Source organism: Rhea pennata, chromosome 1, assembly GCF_028389875.1.
Source record: "Rhea pennata isolate bPtePen1 chromosome 1, bPtePen1.pri, whole genome shotgun sequence".
Classification (NCBI taxonomy): domain Eukaryota; kingdom Metazoa; phylum Chordata; class Aves; order Rheiformes; family Rheidae; genus Rhea; species Rhea pennata.
The window spans coordinates 26,738,303-26,759,524 of NC_084663.1; the positions used below are offsets into that span (position 1 = coordinate 26,738,303).

The following is a 21,222-nucleotide window of genomic DNA, read 5'->3' on the forward strand; positions in this document are numbered from 1 at the left end:
TCTTTATATCCTCATCAAAATTACTTGAAAAGAAAAGGAAAGGAAAACGTGCATTGGGGAGGGGAGTGTCTTTTCCACCTCAACCACTGGAAATGGTATGAAGGAGTATCGCCAGTGAATGAAGTTCTCTCTAGGAATTAAAATAATTGGAGGAGGAGGAGGAGGAGAAAGGATCATAAGAATGCTCCTTAAAGAAATCCTGAAAAGAGTTAACGGAAGGCATTGTGCAGATCCAGTGCTTGAAAGCATTATTTGTGCTATGCTACAGTACCCAGAGAGCACAAGATGCCTGTGCTAATGTGGAAGAAGGTTGCATATATAATAAACAAGGAAGGAAATTAATCAGAGTACTACACCCCCGGGGTGGTAGGTTGTGGTTGTATAGCTAACCTGTCGTGATACAGAAGGCTACAGTGTGAAGGAGGCGTTTGAGAAGCAGCATTCATGTTTAGTGCAGTTCAGCTAAATGTCAGAGAAGCAAAATACCTTTGCTAGGCCTGTTTTCCCAGACTTCATAGCACACCTACATTTACCTTTAAAGAAATATTTTGAAGGCCTGTAATAGACAATATACCATGCATATGCAACCTAGCACTGTCACTTTTAAAAAGAAGGCAAAAAGTATTTTGTTAAGCTTTTTAAATTAAGTTTATTGTTGGGTTGCCGGATTTAGCGGGGGGAGAAAAGACATTTTACTCCTGTGTGCCACCCTCTCTGCTGCTCTGCGCTGTGTCCTCAAAGACTTGTAGGTACGGCAGAGCATGCAGCAGTCTTGTGCTTGGGCGCGAAAGAGAGTAGGAGACTAGATAAAAGACCACATGGTTTGCTTCCTGGGAGTCACATTTCTAGACCATCAAAGTGGCTCAGCTCCTAGATTACGTCTTCTTTTGTGCTGCAGACGTTGCTCTTTGTTTCCGGTAGCTTTGGTGATAGAATCCTGACTGATGTGGCAAAAGGGCATTTATTGTTCAAAATCGGCTGAAACGCTTTGTCCCCTGGCTCTCCCTTCTTCCTGGTCAGGTTCTGCGGGTGTGCTTTGTGGGAGGGGGCTGGGGTTTGCTCAAGCAGGTCTCTTTTCCCCCCAGCCAGGTGAGATGAGGATGGCATTCCAGGCTTGCAGGTGATCTTGTGCTACCTGTTTCGCCTCTTTATTTTCTTTTTGATTGTTTTTGTTTTCCAGTTGCGGTGTGTGGCCTTGGGACTGTGCAGTGATGAGGACTCCGAGAGTGATGCTGGAACCCAGCCTGTACTGCAGGAGGTGGAGGCGTGTTTGGTTTGTAACCTGGTTCCGTCTTTCTCAGTGACCTTTGCGAGAGTGTTGCAGATGCTGCGTGTGAAGAGGTCCTGCAGGACAGTAAGATGTGCTTGTGGTGTGAAGAGTGAAAGTGAGGTAGGAGGAGGAGGAGGTCTGACTAAGGTTCTGCCTCACAGAAGAGAAGTCAGAAGAGTTCTGTGTGCGGGTGGAGAGAAGAGAAGTATTTTGGCAGGTGTTGACTGCCTGTGCCGGGGATGCTTGTTTCTGTCCTCTCCAACTCTTTTGTCTGGCCTCATTTAGGAAGCATCCCCTGAAAGGGATGGAGTAGTGGCTAGTGGTGGTCCTGAAGTGGCCCATACTGCAGCAGCCCCTGCTGATGTGAGAGGTGAGTTAATAAACATTGATCGCCCTTGTTTCTCTGCTCATTGTGCAGAGTCAGCAAAGGGAAATGGTGACCTGCTTGTGAGATGGGCCAGCACCCAACTGTTGCCTTGCCAGCAAGTGCCAGGGGGGAAGGGACCATCAAGTGAGGGCGATGTTTTGTGGTAGTGCTAGGCAAGGAGTCTTGTGTCCTGGTGCGTTCCTGTGCGTGTGAGGATGTTTTGGCTCATGCTTTGAGGGTTCCTCCTCTCCTGATGTGCAAAGTGATAGTGAGTGCCCGAGTGTGGTGCCCTGTTTAGGAGGGGAGCTGTCCCCAAGGTGGCTGCTGCCGGACTCTGACATGCCAGAGCCTCGTTTGGCTGCTCCGTGGCCACCTGTTGGGGGCTGTTCATTGTAGCCGTGAGAGGGGTCATGCTGGGCTTGTCATCCTCTGCTGCAGAGAAGGGCAGAGGGAGTGGTGCGAACAGGGTGGTGCAGCTGGGAGTGAAGATGCCCTTGCATGACAGTTGTATGTTTTGCCTCTGTAGCTGAACTATTGCCAGTTCAAGCATTCTGGTGCAAGGCTTGGTTGAAGCAGGAGAGCAGCAGAATGAAAGGAGGACTCACGGTGCGTCTTTTCTTGCTTCCTTTGTAGGTGTTACATCGGCAGCAGGAGTGGAGCAGGAGGAAGAGAGCGACTCTCCCTGGGATTCGGAGGTGCTTTCAGTGAGGGGCGCAGTGGTGTCCCAGTGGGGGGAATCACTCGGGATCTCGCTTTGGACGTGGGCCCGAGCAGTGATGAGGCTCACTTCCCTCTTGGGCTGCTTCCGCCATCCGTTTGTTCCTGTGAACTTGAGCAGCTTCTGCTCTGTGCAAGCTGTTCAGTGAGCCCTGTGACTAGCTCGGGTGCGCTAATGTCGCAGGGGTGACGGCAACTGGCCTTTGAGTGTGATTTCTAGTGTAAGGTTGAAAGAGTGAAGATTCTGGTTCTGCAAGTGGCTGGAAGGGTTGCCGCTTCTTTGCCCCGGTATGCAAAGAAAGGAGTGTTTTTGGCACCGTGCAGCCAAGTAATCACCAGGACAAAAAAAAGTCAGTCGGGGTAGGCTCCGAGCAGTGTTTTGGGTTCTGAAAGGGCTGTTGTGCTTGCAGAGCCTGCATTCCTTGACATCCTGCCTGAGTGCAGAAGCAGCCGTGAAACTGCAGGTAATGCTTAAGCGACGATGCAAGTGCTGGCTGGGTATGCCACCAGTTAAAATGGAGGTTGATGCGGAAGGTTCCTGGAGATACCTTGCCCCACTCTCTGCTCGTTTGTGTTCTCGCTCACGCAGGTGTCTGCAAAGGAGGGAGGGAAGCGTGAAAGACACGAGGCTGCTGCCACAAAGACAGACTTTGAGGGTGACGGACAGGTGACTGTGTTAAAGACGTATGAAGGTGTTAGCGTAAAGCAAGCTGTGCTTCCCAAATGAGCGCGGGAGGAAGACCACAGAGAGTAGCAGATTCCAAATGTGCTTCAGATGTATTGCAGAAATCGTTTCTTTACATCTGTGAAATGGAAGACCCGCACGAAAGATGAAAGCCATGGGTTGGGAGTAGGAAGCCCTGGCTTTGATGGACAGGGAAATAATGTGCAGGCAAACTGAAAAATCGCTCTGTAGACTGATGTAGAGAGTGAAAAGAGGAACGTAGTCCATAAGCTGGTGTTGAAATAGAAGAGCGTTAGTATTGTCCAGGTGTTAATCTATGGATGTGTTTGGAGGGCTCTAAGGGGGCTGGCAGTTCCTGTTGGCCCCCACCACAGAAACTGACACCAGTTCAGAAAAAAAAAAAGAGAAAAAAAAAAAAAGAAAAGAGAAATCTTCCGAATTGCCATTCAAAGTAGTTTTTTTTTCAAAAGAATACTAAATCTAAAATGGGGAAAGAGTTGCTAGCTCTGATTTTTCTCAAGGTTTAAGTAGTTCAAATATGTTATGGTAGGCTGAAGAAGAGCGTGATGAAACACAGAGAGCGCTTCCTCAAGAGAAGAGTGCCAGAGCCCTACGAGAAGGAATTTTGAACAGCCCTGCTTGGAGACGGAAGGGCCCAGAAGAAGAAAGAAGAACTCTAGTGAAAGTTTCAGAGGTAGGCAGTTTTATTTCTAGTGATTTTGATTTCACCATATTTGTTCTAAAATCGTGATAGATCTTCCTGGCAATAACTTCTGTGCTTTTTGCCAGATCACTTCTGGTGTGTCAAGTAAGTTGACTGTGGAAATACCATTTTGTTTGTTTGTTTTTCCTTCTGTCTCTAAAAATTCTGGACCAGCATACAAGACCGCATCAGTCTTGTATGTAGCTGAAGCGCAAGTGCAAGTAGGAAACCAACACAAAGGAAGACACTCTTTCCCCAATTTGTTAAGCTGTCTGCTGTTTTTTTTTTCCATTGTGTAGACCTGCTATCCTGAATTTTAAGGTTTCTAGCAGTGCTCAGGTACCTAGGTATCCTGAGATTGACCGGGAAAGTAGTTGTTGTGCAGTATGTCTGAAAGTTTTAGTTGCAGAGCATCATCTGATCCTGTTGCGTGCTTTTCTTTATATCCTCATCAAAATTACTTGAAAAGAAAAGGAAAGGAAAACGTGCATTGGGGAGGGGAGTGTCTTTTCCACCTCAACCACTGGAAATGGTATGAAGGAGTATCGCCAGTGAATGAAGTTCTCTCTAGGAATTAAAATAATTGGAGGAGGAGGAGGAGGAGAAAGGATCATAAGAATGCTCCTTAAAGAAATCCTGAAAAGAGTTAACGGAAGGCATTGTGCAGATCCAGTGCTTGAAAGCATTATTTGTGCTATGCTACAGTACCCAGAGAGCACAAGATTATATATGCACAAGAAGGTTGCATATATAATAAACAAGGAAGGAAATTAATCAGAGTACTACACCCCCGGGGTGGTAGGTTGTGGTTGTATAGCTAACCTGTCGTGATACAGAAGGCTACAGTGTGAAGGAGGCGTTTGAGAAGCAGCATTCATGTTTAGTGCAGTTCAGCTAAATGTCAGAGAAGCAAAATACCTTTGCTAGGCCTGTTTTCCCAGACTTCATAGCACACCTACATTTACCTTTAAAGAAATATTTTGAAGGCCTGTAATAGACAATATACCATGCATATGCAACCTAGCACTGTCACTTTTAAAAAGAAGGCAAAAAGTATTTTGTTAAGCTTTTTAAATTAAGTTTATTGTTGGGTTGCCGGATTTAGCGGGGGGAGAAAAGACATTTTAGACTTGGGGCATTCACTAGGGTTTTGAGGGCATGTTCTGCTTCCAGTGTGTGCATTGCTTGTAGGGGTGCATAGGCTCAGGGATGAGAATGATATTTGTGGTAATACCTAAGCTGCTGTCTGAGTCCTGCTTCAGTATTGCAAATGTTAAAAAGCAGTTTGCTGCTCAAGCGTTCTTGTGGGTTCATTTCCCCACTCTCTATTTATTTGTATTCTTTATCACGTAGGTGTCGGGCAGCAATGCGAGAGAAAAGGAGCTGTTGTACAAGCATCGATTAGTACGAGATGAGATTGCCGTACTAAGACTCGAGGCTGATCAAGAAAGGCGCAGGAGCCAGGAGGAAGAAGCAAAACATTTAGGGTCAAATGGGACCTTGAAAGAAAAGAATGAAGATCTTCGAAAGGAACTTAAGCTGAACGAGGAGGCTTTAACACGAACCGTTCGTCGGTACAACGGGCAGCTGAACTCAGTAAAGACGGAATCGGCAGTGCTGACTGGCAAACTGGAGCAGGCAAAAGAAAGCAAAGATCAACTGGAGGCAGAGGTGGAATCGCTGCGCTCCCGCCTGAGCTCTGCTCTTGAGGAACTTGAACGTCATGAGGCATCGAAAAGCAATGTTGAGCAAACGTTTCAGAGAGAGCGTGACGAGTGGCTTCGTTTGCAGGACAAGCTCCGTCGTGACCTCTGTGATGCACGAGACGCTAGTGAGAGCTTGTCTCAGCAGCTGAGCAAAGCTGAGAGCAAGGCTAGTAGTCTAGAAAGTGAACTTCACCAACTGAAAGGGAGGCTTAGAGAAAGAACATTGCTTTCAGAAGTGGTGCCGAAAGACTCAAGTCCAGCGCAAAGTCGGGCGAAGGAATGTGACCGTGCTCGCCAGCCTGAGAAAGATCAGGTAAGCAAGTATACGATAAGGCAAGAACCTCTGCAGGAACGACTGGCTCTGCTCCACAGTGAAAACCTTTTCCTCTGTCAGCAGCTAGGAGATAGGCAGAACAAGAGGATCATCAAAGGAAAGGTAGTGAGGGGTGTCAGGGCACATCTGAAGCTATTTTCAATAAACTCAGAGCTGACACTGAAAAGCAAGCTTAGCTGATGGAGGAGAGAAACAAGGAACTAAAGTCCCAATACTAAATGAAGTATTAGGAAACCACGACCCTCCTTAAGAGACAGCGATAGTTCAGCTGCCCTCAGTGGGCCAGGATGGATAGCAGTGAGCAGCTGTGCAGATGCACACTGGTGGTGGGCAAAACTGCTCATCTTTGAGTTCACTCTGAAGACTGATGTAATTACGTAATCTGATTGGTGAAAGTAAAAGCATAGTCCGTGTTCGTACCCTTTTCTTCATGCGCGTGTAACCGTTTCATCAGGGTATGGCCGGACAGGTGCAGCAGGAGGTTACCGACGCTCTTGAAAAGCGGTCGACGTCAGAAGCTTTGCTGGCGGTTGCCACGCGTTATCTCAGGGACCTGGAAGAAGACAAACTGCGGCTGCAGAAGGAGCTGGTCAGGGTTAAAGGCAAGGTAGGCAAAGGCTGTAACTACATTAATGGCTGTGAGGAGAATGTTGTTTTTCCCTGTAACCGATGAAAAGGGGCCCAGCAGTATTCTGTGACCAAGCGCCTGGGGGGTCTGAGGAAGTCAGTCATTCTAGGCTGTGGTAAGGCATGAAGGCGGTGGCAAACACAACGGGCTCTTGAAGGAGCCTGTTTCAAGCGTGAGGGGCGAAGCAGTGTGTGGGGAGCAGCTCTCTGGTGGGTAGGTCTGAAGAAAGCTGTTGGTTGCCTGTCACAAGCCGCCTGAGCTTTGAGGCTGACTTGAAGGTGACAGTGGGTGAGCTAGAGATGCCCGGAGTGTGTTGTGCATTTTGCTGTTCAGACTGCTGTGCTCACGGCCGTTATTATGGAGCTGGGAAGTCGCTGCAGGAGAAGGGTGAACGTTGCGAGTAATGCTTCCCCTGGGAGGGGCGACCGGCTGGAGGCCAGGAGCGTCACGGGTCATTGAAAGAGTAGGGCTGGTGCTGCAGCAGTGTTTAGGGCCGCTTGTAGGAAGTTGAGCTGGGGATGGGAGAGGCCAGTATGCAAGAGGATGAAGCACCAGGGTTTTGGAGCGTCGACTCGGGAGTCGAAGGAGTCGACTTGTCTGTATGAGAACAAGCTGCCTACCGTGGGTCCTGGTTGGGGTTTTACAGCTGCAGGAGTTGGAAGAACAGCGCGTTCAGTCCGAGCGTTGTGCTCAGGATTTGAAGAGGGCCCTGGAAGACGAGCAAAGGGAAGCGATGGCTTCTTGCCGGCAACTGCAAGACCTTCCGGAAGCCTCCTCGGGCTCCTCGGGAGCCATTAGCCGGAAGGATGTGGAAGAGCGAGTGGCACGGTAAGGAGCTGTCGCAGTGAAGCTTTCTGGGATGGTGCAAAAACAGCAGGATCACCTTGCTGCATGGCAGCCAGTCAGTATGTGATTTTGAGAGAGGCTTTTGCTTTAGCTTACGTTATTTCACGCTGTTGTGTCAGTGTTTGTGCTCTTGTGGGCTCCCGTTAACGAGACCTGTGTTTCTTGTCAAGGCTTGAACAGGCAAAGGCCAGCCTGGAAGGCAGAGCCCAGGAACAGACTGCTCGCCTGGAAGCTCTTCAGGAAGAGCTGCACAGCTCAGCCTCTGTAAGCTGGTCATGGCCTTCCTTTTTGATGAGCTACTGAGCCTAGTTATGTGTGTGTGTGTGTGGGGGGGGGGGGGGATGTTCAGAAGGGATTTTCCTGGGGAGGCTGGGGGAAAGAAAGCATTTGCTGCAGCCCACCGAGGATCGGCTGCTGTTGGTGCACTGCCCGGCTTCCTGGTTTAGAGAGTTTTCACGGGGTACTCTGCTGAGTCTTCCTTAACACTGGCTGAGGTTCGGGTTTGACACTCGTGTGCTGGTTTAAATGTTTGCTGCTTTATCCCCGTCGTGGTGTGTAAGGCATCAGGCAGCAGCACTTCAGACGTTCCTGCCTTCAGGGCACTCTGCAAGTTAGCTTGTGGCATTGCCTTGGTGCCGAGCGCTTTGTCGCCGAGCCCTCCTAACTGGCGAGCTCAGGCTGTGACAAGAATTCCATTCCCGGCCTCTGAGCCCCTTGCCTGTGTAGTGCCGATGGATTCCTTGGCTCAGAGGTGTAAGTCCGTGGAGTGACTCAAAGAACTCCAAAGAAGCCAAGGTGCAAGTAATATTGTCCTGCTCCATCCATGGGCAGCTTTATTCTGGTATGCTGGGGCTAGGTGGGTAGAGACAAGCCCTCAGTGAAGGGGAACTGCTGGATGACTGGAACTGGGGTTAGATAGTAAAGGAGTAAGGAGATGGAGAAAGGTCTGTGGCATTTCTTTTTGGTCATACCCCTTGAGTGAGGTGTCAGCTTCTGCCTGGAAGGAGTCCGTGTGGCTTTTTGACTTCTTTTAATGCTTCCGTAGGTTCATAATGGCCTGGAGGACCTGATGCCTGGCTTAGGGACAAGACGGGTGCCTTTGGGGGAAGACCAAAATCAGCAGGTACATCAACGGTTGCTGTGAATTTCTTCTTCCAGTGTGTTTTCCTCCCCGCGAGCCCCTCATAGCGAGTGGCGTTCACTTTTGAGGGGGAGGAGGGGAGCGGGAGGAGGGCTGACGGGCAACTCTTTCTGTCCCTCGGAATTGGCCTGTGTGGTGGGAAGGCTGAGGCGCTGCCCTTTACGTGGGAATTCTGTGCCCTGGAGTTCCGCGGCCGTCCCTTGGCTAGCAGAGGGAGACGTCCTGTAGCAGCTTTGTGAGGAACGCTGCCTGCAGCGAGTGCGTATAGAGGCCGTTACTGAGTCGCGTGTGCCATTTCTCCTTTCTGCTTGGGAAGTGTGAGAGCAACGGAAAGTCCGTGAAGAAGCTGGCAGAGTGGGAACAACCAGCAGAAGCCCGCCTGGAGGAAGAAATGCAAAGAAACATCGAATTGCAGAAAGAGTGCAACAGGTAGGTGCAGGATTTCCGTACTTGCAAGACGTAGCGGCTAGGCTGGGTTCAAGCTTTACCTGAGCCTGTGACTTTGAGCACAGGAGTGTAAGCAACTTCAAGCCTTGCTTTAGATCTTGCAGGTGGCTTTGTACGTAAGCGTATGGCCTTAGGTAGGTGGAAGTGCAGGCTGCCCTGCAGTTGTTGTGGGAAGGGAGGGTTGCAGGGCAGGAAGAAGCTCTGTACCTGTGTTTTCAGGCAGAGGCTGACTGTCCTTGGGCTTCCCATTTTACTTGCTGACTTACTTTACAAATTGCTGCAGGTCCAAGAGGCTCCTGGAAACAGCTATGAAGAAACTGAGGGCATATGAGAGGCGAGAGAGTGAGTCCCAGTTGGATTTCCAGAGCAAAACAGAGGGCGCATGTTCTGGAAAGGGCGATGAAGTTGGTAGATTAAGAGCAAAGGTGAGCTTTGATCTGTTTGTCTTTTTTTTTTGGGTTATTTTTTTTTTTGGAAACCTGTAGGATTTTTTTTTCCCAATTTTGTCTGGTGTTGTTAATTACCTGGTGGCTGTGTCTTGAAACAAATGGCTTTTCCATATGTTCCCTGAAAACCTCTGCCTAATCCTTTGGTAAGTGAAGAAATGTTGCAATACCAGGGTGCTGGTGTGGAAAAGGTGAATTTCTGCGGAGAGGAGAAGAAAGGAGAAGAAGGAAGACAGAGTTTGAGTTGCCCATTGGGGCCTCCTGAAGTCCTGGTGCTTGCTAAGAGTTTCTGAAAAGAAACAGCCCCCTGGATCTAGAAGAGAAAATGCCTTCTTCCTGCACTGCTTGAAAAGCTACTCTCTGGAGCACAGCTGTCATGGGCATTCAGTGTCATGGGCAGAAGAGGATGTGTTTCTTGTGGGTTCTGTCCTGAGTGTGTGGCAGGCATGTAACATGCCTCTGGTTAAGTGAGCCTGTCCTTCCCCTGTGTACAGGTCCACGAACTTTCCAACTGGCTGGCGAGAGAGCGGAGAAGATCGAGGCAGCTAGAGAAAGCAAATGAAGGTTTGCGAGAAGAATTGGCCTGGATGCACGGGAGCCGCGAAAGTCTGCGGAAGAGCAAGCGGCTGCTGGAAGAAGAGGTGGTTGCCCTCAGGCGTCATTTAGAGGCCAAGAAGATGGATCCCAGGCACGGTGAAGACTATAGAAGGGAGATTGAAGAAAGAGCAGAGCAAGAGCTAAGGCAAAAACTGGAGGAAGTCAATCTCTTTCTGCGCGTAAGCTTCCTTCCCTCTAGTATGTGCAGTGCATCTGTGCCTTGTCATTCCTCTCTTCCTTACTGTGGTCATTTCTCAGTACTTCCTGCTTCTGCCGGTCAGGGCTGTGGAGTCAAGGGCTCCTTCTGTCTTCAGGAGGCTGTTGAAGGCTGTGAGCTTGTTGAATGGTTCTCCTGAACCCCCCTGAGAGTCTATGAATACTCTTCTTTGCACACACGGGTCACTGGGGAATCAGGTAACAGCACCAAGAGAAGAATTGCAAGGAGAGTAGTGTCTTGCCGAGACAGAGGTTGCTTAGTCCGAGCTTTGATTGAAAACTCTAAAAGTTGGTGCCTTAGAGTTTGAGCCCTGATTGTTGAGGGCAGTGAGGAGGCACTGTTGCCTCGCTGAGTAAGGTTGTGCTCTTGAAATTGGGTGTGTGAAGCTGACTAGGGGTGGGCGTTCTCTTTTTCTTTCCTGGGGGTTGAAATTGCGTGATCTGCTTCAGACACAGGCAGCCACCCAGGAGCGAGTGGATCAGATCAGAGCCGCTACTGAAGCTTCCACGGTAGGCCGACTGCAGCGGAGAGTTAGCGATTTAGAATGGGAACTGGCCCTCACAAAACGCCTGCATCGAGCCAGAGCTAGTGAGAGGTTTGTGGAAGCCGTTGCCGCACCTGCTCATGAGCGCTGCAGAAGCCACTCTCTGCTGATGAACCCAGTGGGCAATGCTTCCTCTGTGGAAGAGCGAGTGGAAGCTCATATGGCTGAGGTAAGGCACTGTAAGTGCATCTTCAGTGATCCGTTGCCCCCTTTGCACTGAGTGGAGGCCTGGGCAAGGTCGCCTCTTCCGTCTGTTCTATCCGTGAGAAGTGTACGGGCACCTCTGATTCTAACTGGGTGCTGTGGTGCCCCACGCATAGCAAGGATCCTGTTTCAGTGACGTGCCTGGGTACTGTACCTGTGCCTGTACCCGTGCCGGTAATGTTGTCGAGTTGAGTTGCTAAGCTGTGAGCGTTGTCTTGTGGAGTCTCACAGGGTGATCCAGATGACCGTCCTTGGGCCAGCCCGGTGGCTAAATAGTAAGCCAGCAGTGCTGGCTGAAAAAGAGCCGTTAAATTAAATTCGGCAGCGTTTTGGTTCTTCTCTGGGTGGGTGTGTTGGTGGGTGAGCCTGTGTGTGTGCCAGAATTAGTGGTGATGCCCACAGGGGTTCAGCTTGCGCTGTTTGCTCTTTGCCTAAGCCCGGAAGCTGTACGCTCTCGGTTTGGACAGTCGCTTCTAGGGGTCTCGGCCTGCATCGTGATGAACCCTCACAAGCCTTATGTAACGGTGTAACCGTGCTGCTTGTGCCCTTGTGGATAGCCCTCTAGGCCTCCGCTGCTGTGAAGTCTTTGTGCTTTTTGCTGTCCTCTTTAAAAAGCAGAATGTGAGAAAACGGCTGAACTGCAGGCTGCTTTGTGCTGCAGTTAATGCCACGCAGTAATGAGAATGCTGCGTTGTGGTGGACAAAGTATTTCTCAGCGTGGGGGATGGTGTTTCCAGTTGTTATTCCACGTTACAGCTGGGTTTCCAAAGGCTGTAGAAGCTAGTCCTGCAAGCGGGTAACTGTGAGGTCTTGAGGGAATCCTGTCTATGCTTCCAGGTGCGGCGGGAGTGGTCAAAGCTATCGCTGAAGAGCTCGAGCAAGGTACTTTGTGGGGATACGCTAGCAGTGTAATGAAGGAAGATGACGGTCCCTAGCTTTTGAACACAACCACTTGAAAGCTGTCAAGCTGCTGTGCTAAGCACAGTTGTTTTCTAGTAGCTTTCCAACAAGGCGCTTGATGTGCAAACTTCCTGCTTATCCGAATAATAGTGGTACGGAATATAATGCAGCTGCCTTACACAAGAGGGAGAGGGAAGAACAAGGTACGGGCGCGTACCCACAGACCCCCAGAGCCCTGTGTAATGCCAGCTCTTCATGAAAATCGTTCCCGCAGAGTCACGGCTTTGCAGTGCCTGGGCCTGTTTCCAAGCGGGTAGCCCCTGAGAGCAATTCCTTCTGTTCCAGAGCTCCTTAAGCTCCTAGCGAGTGGCCGGCTGCTGCTTTATAGGTCTTTGCATTTGCTTGGACGGACGCAAGTCCGTTGCGTGGAATCCGCTTGTGTTGTGAATGGAGGTGCCTGTCTGCTGGGGCTGATCTGGTTTGTTTGGTTTGGGGACTTGTTGCCTTTTCCTCCTGTAACACTAACGAGGGCATTTTCTTCCCCCTGCCCCGCCTGGCCTCCTCAGCAGTGGCTGAAGTGAAAACTGCATCGGTGGGAGGTGCTGCCTGGGCATCTTCTGAAGGCTCTTCCGAGAACGTAGAGCAGGAGCCGCTTTCGAGGGCAACCCATGAGCACTGCGATGTTTTGACCCAAAAGGATGTGACCTGATTTGACAAAAGATGCTGGGGAGCCGCCGCTCGGGAACAGCTGCCTTCGTCATTTCACGCCTGCAGCAGTCGTCATCAGCTGACTGGAAGATGCTGGTGCACAGGAATTCACCTTTGCAGAAGGCTGAGTGTGGATAGATGAGACGAAGGAAGCCTGGGGAAACATGCCTTGTGCCTCTTAATGGCGTGGTGTGTCCATAACAACATGCTGTGTTGAACTGAACGTGTTCTGTCCCAGCTTTGTATTTACTAAATGTTGTAATGCAGTACGTGTGTCTGTTTTCTTCCATTCCCCTTCCTGCCCTAGGCAGCCCTGCCCATATGACTGTACCCTCTTACTCCCGCCGCTTGTCTCTTCCAGAACAGTACCTGCCGGCTTGGTGCCGGAGGGGCAAAGCTGGTGGGAGTCTGGCCTGTTGCTGCATTGTAGGGGAACAGCTGTGTTTTGTCCCAGGACTGGCGTTGCTCAGCCCTAACCAGAACGCACGATGAAAGTTGTGGTTTTGAAGGCTTAGTCTGGGCAGGCGGTTAGCCCTTCTCCCTCCCTCCCTCGCCCTCTCTCGCCTTGATGTGGCCTAGAATCAGGTACGTGCAGGGCTGCGGGAAGAGAGGCCGTTGGAGCAAGGGAGAGCTCTCCTCTGCTGCCTTCGTTTGGCTTGCCGGCTGCTCCTTCAGCCTGCCCCGGCAGCCCGGCCAAGGGCCAGAAGGCGGACTGTGTCCTTTTCCCCAGTGGAGGCTGCAAGCAGGAGTGTGTTGAGACGGGGGCCTCGAGTTCAGGTCCTGCTGCTACTGGGGCTCTTGACTCCTGCTGCCTTGTAGAAGGAGGCTCCCTGTGGTCTGGGCAGAGGGGAGGGGGGGATCTTCTGGCAGCGGTGAGAGGTTTTAAAGCCCACTGGTCTGGAAGGGTATTAGGTCCATGTGCAGTGTGCAAAGGGGAAAGAACAAAGCTCCCTGGTGCTCTAGTGGTTAGGATCTGGTGCTCTCAGCACCATGGTCCAGGTTGAATTCCCAGTCAGGGAGTCTGATTTTTCAGCACACTCGAACAGGTTGCCCAGAGAGGTTGCGGAGTCTCCGTCTCTGGAGATAACTCAAAACCCACCCGCATGCGATCCTGTCTACCATGCTCTAGGTTGTCTTGGCTGAGCAGGGAGGTTGGACTAGATGATCTGCAGAGTCCCCTTCCAACCTCACCCAGTCTGCGAGTGTGCGGGGGAAGCAATTTCTCTGCCCTGCAGTGTGACAGGCAAAGCCAACCTTCTGTTCAGTGCTGGGCCCTTGCTCTTCTCTCTCCAAAGCAAAGGCAAGCGCAGAAAGACTTCTCCTTTGCTTTGTGTTGTTCTTTTGACAGACTCTGATGTGAACTCTTTTCAAACGGTACCCAGCCTGCTTCTGTCCTGCTGGGTGTCAGCAAGAGGTGCAAGTTCTTGGTTGCTTGAGAAGCAGGACTGCAATTCAGTAATGGCATCTGGCATAGCAGGAGCTGGTAGTGGCTACGGAGCAGGTAGAGAAAAGTCTCGTCAGCTGCTGAACCTCAGAGTGCCTCTGTGCTGTCGGTGGGAGGCCCCTCTCAAATGATCTGTACAAGCTCCTGGCAGTGGGGGGAGGTTGCTGAGGCCTGGCCAACAGCAACTGTCTGTGGTATCTTGAGGAGGGGCAAGCAGGGAGGCTGCAGGGAGCTGCAAAGCAGAGGCTCAGCTGCACCTGGAGGCCTGGCAAGCTGATGGAGCAGAGTTTCCTGGAAGCCCTTTCCAAAGATGTGAAGGACCAGAAGGTGCCTGGCAGCAGGCAGCATGGCTTTGCAAAGGGGGAAACCAGGCCTGACTAACCCGAGAGCCTTCTACAACATAGCCAGAAACTGTGGACAAGGAAAGCAGTGATGGTGTTTACCTTGCCTTCAGCAAGGCTTTCAGCACCGTCTCCCCTGCCATCCGCCTAGACAAACTGATGAGGTGCAGGCGAGGTAGGTGGAGGGCCAGGCGGCTTCGGAAGGGCTCAGAGGGTTACGATCAGGAGCACAAAGCCACCACTAGCAGTGCGCCCTGGGGCTGATGCTGGGGCCAGCAGAGGTTCACATCTTTGTAGATGACGTGGACGATTGGACAGAGCGCACCCTCAGCAGGTCTGCAGGCATCACAGCCTTGGGAGGAACAGTTGATCTCCCCCAGGGCTGTGCTGCCAGTCAGAAGGACCTCAACGCCCTGGAGAAGCAGGCAAGCAGGAATCTCGTGAGGTTCAACAACGGGAACTGCCACATGCTGCACTTGGGGACAAACAACCCCGTGCACTGGCGCAGGCTGCGGGGCTGCCGGCTGCAAAGCTGTAAGGAGCAGCAATACAGCCTCGCGGCAAAGGTGGCAAACGGCTTCCTGGGTCACACCAGGAAGAGTGGTGCCAGCGGTGGAGGGTGGGGAGCCTTGGCCTTTCCCAGCACTGGTGAGCAGCTGTACTGCTCAGCCCAGGGCTAGGCTCTGTAGGGCAAGAGATACATGGACCTAACAGGATGTACAATGAAGGGCCAGAAAGATGACTTGGGGGCTGGAGCATCTGTCCTGCATGGAGAGGCTGCAAGAGCTGGGCCTGCTCAGTCTGGAGAAGAGACAGCTCTGGGTGGAGGGGATCTTAATCTGTAAATACTGCTAGGTTTCCTGGGGAGGTTGTACAGTCTCTGTCCTTGGAGATTTTCAAAACCAGACCAAATAAAGCCCTGGTCAATCTGGTCTGATGTCATGGTTGAATCCTGTTTTAAGGAAGAGTTTGGCCTAGAGAGCTCCTGAGGTACCTTCCAACCTGACTAATCTTACAATCCTATATTCCTGTGCTAAATAAAATTTCATGTAAGCATGTCCTAAAGGTATTTTGCCACAGGCAGATGGGAAGGGAAAAAATATCAGGAGATTGACAGATTTCAAAACATCTGTTGAATTCTTTTATTCAGTCTTAGGCTTCAAAAGCATGGGAATGTTCCATGATGTTAACAATACACTCACAATGCTAGCTGAACTTTTAAAATTAAGATCTAAGTTAATAGTTAAAGAATGCATTGCAGGGAATGTCCCAGCAATTTGTGGGTAGGTTTGACAAGTTAAAAAAAAATCCAGATTAGTTTTCTGAATTTGGAACTGCTGTGTACATTTTAATTTGTAGATTATTTCAAAATAAGTGATCAGTAAATTCTTATATGGTGGATGCTTATTATATCCAAGATTAATCAGTTTTTGAAACTATATCCTCATATATATATATATATATTTCTTAATGCTTGTTAGGACTATTTAAACTCTATGTTAAGATTAATCTCACCAAAGTTTAGGCACCTGACAAGTTACATCTGTGAGCGCCACATTTCCTCTCTATAGTCATTAAAAATAGGCAAGTATCTAGAAGCTAACTTAGCCCCCCTAAGATCTGTAATATCCCCTGGAGATGACTGTCTTCCATTGATGAGAAGGAGGCTGCTGATGCACCTACTTTAGGAACTTCTGGTACATGCTTAGAGTTCAATTGTATAGACCAAAGTCTATAGCTCTGTCACTATGGCAGGTAATACTTAACAGCTAACCATGTAGTATCAGCTAAATAAATGGCTTTGTAAACTACTGGTGAACAGGAATAGTTGCATTTAAAGGCTTGTTACATCAATTGAACAAAAACAACATAACAGTTAAAAGATTTGGAGGATAAACCTTTAACAGAAGGAAGAATTAAATTAATCAGTAACAATACTTGAGTATCTTATTGACCAATAACAGCAGTGTAATCAACAGCCAACTGCAGTCTCCTTTTATCAGCTATATGCTTTGCTATTTTTTTTCTTGCAACACACTCAGCATATATGCAGAACAGAAGGAAAAAAAAATCTTCAAATATCTTATCAAAGTACTCTGCTGCCTTTCAGTAGCCTCTCAGGGGAGCATCTGGTAACTTTTATTCCTGCAGCAAATCTGAGTAGTAACATCTAAACTTCATGAAATGCACACATCAGTTTACAAACTAACACCTACTCCCTACAAATGCACTGCAAACATTTAATTGCAATCTATATAACAAGCATGGCTGGGAATTTCTGTGTTTTGTTCCGCTTTCTTTTAGGATCTCTCTCCTATTTCAACTCTATTCAGCAGATACTAGTATCACCTAAATCGAGATTTCAGTGGAATCAAAGGATTATCATCTATCATTGATAATAAATGATAATGTCGTCAAATCTGAAAAACTAGCAAGTATACACTTATAGGGCATCATTTAATAGTTATTGCTCAACATTCTCTTTTAATTGCAATGGTACTATTTCTTTGGGAATTGAAGCCAATTCTCAGTGCATTACAGTCCCACTTTTATGAGGCTTTTCTTTCTCATGGTTTATAATTTGCAAATAGTTTAATTAAAAGGAGGAAGACAAACATTTTGATATCAGCTAAAATGTAATTACACCTTAAAACCAGTTATGATCTACCTGCCTCCACTATAACCAGTGTCATTTAGTCTAGTTTGATAGTAACTGTAAACAGGTACAATAGGCCTGTGCTTGCCTAAACTGTTTTTAAACTGGGGTGTGATTCAGTGAATCTAAGTGGCTCTAAACATACTAATAAGCATCACCTGTTACACATCAACTCTTCCCTGTATTTAAAAAAGAAAAACAACAACATTTCCTCTTCATCAATTAGAGGAACTCTAAAGTCCTTCAGCATTCTCAACAGACAGCTAACCATTAATCCTACTGAGTATTTAACAATAAACTCAGCGTGTGTGAATGGACACAGTATGAGAGTAGCAGCACCATGTTAGAAGACGGCAGACAGGAAGAAATAGCCTCTCCACTCAGTATATCCACTGACCGGACAGGGGTCGAGCGGTGGGCTAACAGAAGCACCACAGCTCCAAGGCTCCAATTGCACAGAGTGGAAACAGTTACTGCCTGCAGGATACATGTAACCATCCAATTTCCTCAAAGCCCCAGAGGAAGCAACACAAGAGGACTGCAATCAGACCAGGCAGTTTTTCTCACTTGCCCCACACCTCCTATAAGCAGCAATTGCAAAGCAGGTATAACATACCAGCAAGTGACTGGATGACACATTGACCAGCCCAACAAGGCTTACTGAAATTATGCGTTTTTAGTAGAGAAAACGCATAGACTGATTTAATGGGGAACAAAAATCCACATTAGAAAAAGGGAATTGTAGACCACTGTTCTGTACCTCAAAATGAAGAGCGGAGATTGTGGCTGGATTATGCAGCTACAGCAAATCATATGAAAGGAAAGGCACACCTTTAGCAGGCTAACTATGTTAAATACCTAAATACCAAGGCTTATGCAACAGTTAAGCCACACTTAAGCTCTATTTCAAGAGCTTCCTGTCATACACGGTTCTTGTGCTGGGTATATCAGCATAGGAATGATTCATCTAGACAGGAATAGAAATGGTAGATATTCAATGGTACTGAGGGAAACCTACAGATTAGTGTGTAGAACACATTGAAAGGACAAAGTTACACAATGGAAAAGTTACAGGAGATAGAGTTTTTTTTTTTTTTTTTTTTTTTTTTTAAAAGAACATCTAAAAAGGGGAATAAGAGAAACTATTGAAAATAAACTAAAAATGAATGCAAAAATTTTGAAATCTGCAACATCACTCACACAAAGAGATTAAACAAATATCATGAACAAAACCAAAAAAAAAAAAGACAAAATTAAAACAGCTGATAATAATTCATTTTGTAACAGATTTTAGAAAATCATTTTGTATCCTTTCTGGTTAATAGTGAATTACCACTTCCTTTCTTGTCTATATGTCTGTATCTGTGAACTTCATCAGACTCTACTTGTCTTTAAAGCATGAAACTAATCTTTTCATTTTTTCCATAACCTAAATGAAAATATTAATCATTCCAAACATATTAGTGCAAATTCCAACAGAGAAATGAAAAAATACCCAAATTAACTTGTAAAATGGTAGTACTTACTTTCCATGTGCAAGTAAGAAAACAAATCTGACTATGCCCTTATTCCAAGATGCTCCAAGATACATTATTACAGAGTCCATCTGGACGATTTCCCTACCAACTAAAACAACTGGCTAATAATCAACACACCATTTTTGATTAATCCCATTCTAAAGTGTTTGACACTTGCCAGGGAACACATGTCCCCACCTCAGTTGAGGGCTCTCCTGAAGAAACAGAAGCTTTGAGGGCTGAGCAAGTATGAGAGAAAGAAAGAGCGAGTGAGTGAAAGAGTGAGCACGCACAGAGAGAGAGAGAAAAAAGGGGATTTGAAAGGAACTATTTCTTCCTGAAAAGAACACATGGATGCATAATGTTTAGTCTGAGTTGCCAGGTCATAAATTAAAAACTTGCTGTTCTTCTAAGATGTCTGGAAGAAAACAAGTATATCCAACAGTGGATCTCAGAAAAACTGAGTCCAGAACTGAGAATAAAAAGCTGTTTTGGAAGACCTGATTTTCTGTAATTGTACATTACACAGGTCTGACTCCCTGAATACACTTGCCACAATATAACGCTTTACTTTCCCTACAAGAGGAAAAAAAGAAAAAAAAAGAAAAAAAAAAGGCATTTTGCTCTCCATTTCTCCCTTAATCAGCTGGACTGGTTAAAGCAATGCTCTCAAAATTCAGATTTTGCAAACTGGATTTAGTTGGTTGTGGTTTAAGCACAAGGCTTTTTCCATCTTGTGGATTTGGCTATTTTAAATTTAGCTCTACCTTCTGATACTTTTCTTATTTTAGCTCTTCTTCTAGAAATCTGGTCTGAAACAGCAGCAGAGTGGTAATTCACAGAGAACTAACTAATTAAAATAACTGCAGATCAGACACTTTGGTTCAGGAGAACAACACTGCATTAAATAGACTTAATAAAGCTGTGAAAACTAATTCTGGAAAGGAACACAAAGGCTTTAATAGCTGTATTGTTATCAGTGATAAAGAAATGGGAAGAATTTTAAAGGGCTTAATCCCCTCTTTAAGCTGGCACTGTGATCCTGCTCTTTGGCAGTAAATACTTTCATTGCTAATCATGTTTCTATTACAGGGAAACATCTCTGTTATAATTACCTTTTGTTTACCATCTCCTCATTTTTTCCACATAAAAATTCAGATGCAACAAGCAGCTTCTAAACATTGGTAAAGTCTATATGCAGTTTTTCCTATCATAATCTTAATAAGGTGTTCCATTAGCCAGATGCCTTGGGAACACTGTATTATAACATTTCTTACAGTTACTACAGTGCCAGATAGCAAGGCTTCACAACTCTAAACTATCTACCAGTAGCACCACAATATTGAGAATGATCTCAAATTATCTACACTGTAGGGATGTATGTGTATTTTTTATGGCAGGTGTCAAATTAGCCAAATTCATGGGGAATTAATATTCTGATACAGTCAGGGGAGGGCATGCACAAAATGATGTCTGGAAAGTCTTCCTCCACTATTTTTCTTATGACTCTCACTGTTTATTCCTTAGGCATCTATTTAGCCAAACCAATTGCCTGCAAACAGTACTCAGATCAACAGTACTGCTAAATAAACAGGGACACGAGCTTAATATCTAATAATTATTTTGCCCATAACTCTTTGAGGAGATTTTCTTAATTCTGCACTACTTGCACTTTTTCAGGTTGCTTAATTTGCTTCAAAAAGGCTGCTACGCCAATCTACATGGTGTCCTCTGCACACAAAACCTACCTGGGGTTAAGCTTAGAACTGCTGTTGCTATTTACATTAACATCTCCATTACCTTTAGAACAGTTACACCAGAGTATTTTGTGGAGTACATAATCGCCTGGACTCCCAAATTATCTGCTGACAGGATAAGCCTGGAAATCACAACTTCGCCATTTACACAGCGGTGCACGTGGCATTTGCTAGAGAAATAACAAAGGTGTCGGCTCTGCCTGACCCCACCTCACAGCTGAACTTCTGAGGAGAAACGAGCGACTTCCCCCGTGTTTTGACACACGCACGAAGTAACTCACCCAGGCAGACCAAGAACTGGCCTTGAAGACATGCTGTCGGACATTTAAGCAATGCCAGGCTATGATTTCTGGCCAACGCTGAGATGGCAAGCATCAGGAAAGCATCTAGACCTAACTGCGCTATCTAAAGAGACAAGAAGGGAAAACACGCGGGAACGAGGATGTGTAAGCCCCGCTCCCCCGGCTCACACTGGGCACGGCGGCGCGGAAGCCGGCCGCGAGCAGCGCAGAGGACAGCGAGGCCGGGGCCGTCGGGCCCAGGGCACCGCAGGGCCGGGGCAAAGAGCCCCCCGGTGCCCAGGCACCTCCAGGCTCGCCCGGCCTCGCGACCACCCCCGCCCGCCGCAGGAGCGCCGCAACGCACCCTCCCGCGCCAGCCGCGCCCCACCCGGCGACCCACCGTGACGAGCCGGCGCCGGCGCCCCGGCCCGGCCCGCGCGCAGCCGCGCAAGCGCGGAGTAGCCAGAGGCGGACACGCCTGGCCCCGCCCCGCCCCGCCCCGCCCCGTCTCCGGGCGGCCGGTCAGAGGCAGCAGCGGGGGGAGCGGGCGCTTATGCCTGAGCGCTCGTACAGCTCCCCCCCCACCCCCCCCCCGGCGTCGCGGGCTGTTGCGCATGCGCAGAGCTCAGGCACCGGTGAGAGGCGGCGGCCCTGAGTGCTGCGGCCGCCGCTGCCGGAGCGACGGCGCGTGCCTCGCTGGGAGCCTCGCTGCGTCCCTGCCCTCGGCCCGCGCCTCTGCCCCCGCCCCGGGGGCTCCGAGCCCGCC

At 48.3% G+C, this 21,222-nt stretch overlaps 1 long non-coding RNA gene across 1 annotated transcript; it reads right to left on the bottom strand.

The window, feature by feature from the left end:
* Positions 1-624: 624 nt before the first annotated feature.
* LOC134144460 (uncharacterized) lies at positions 625-20,903 on the bottom strand. The gene is made up of 2 exons (XR_009959385.1): positions 20,857-20,903; positions 625-13,950 (listed from the first exon to the last, which is right to left on the bottom strand). It is a non-coding gene; the product is annotated as an uncharacterized LOC134144460 (long non-coding RNA).
* Between the last annotated feature and the right edge of the window lie 319 nt (positions 20,904-21,222).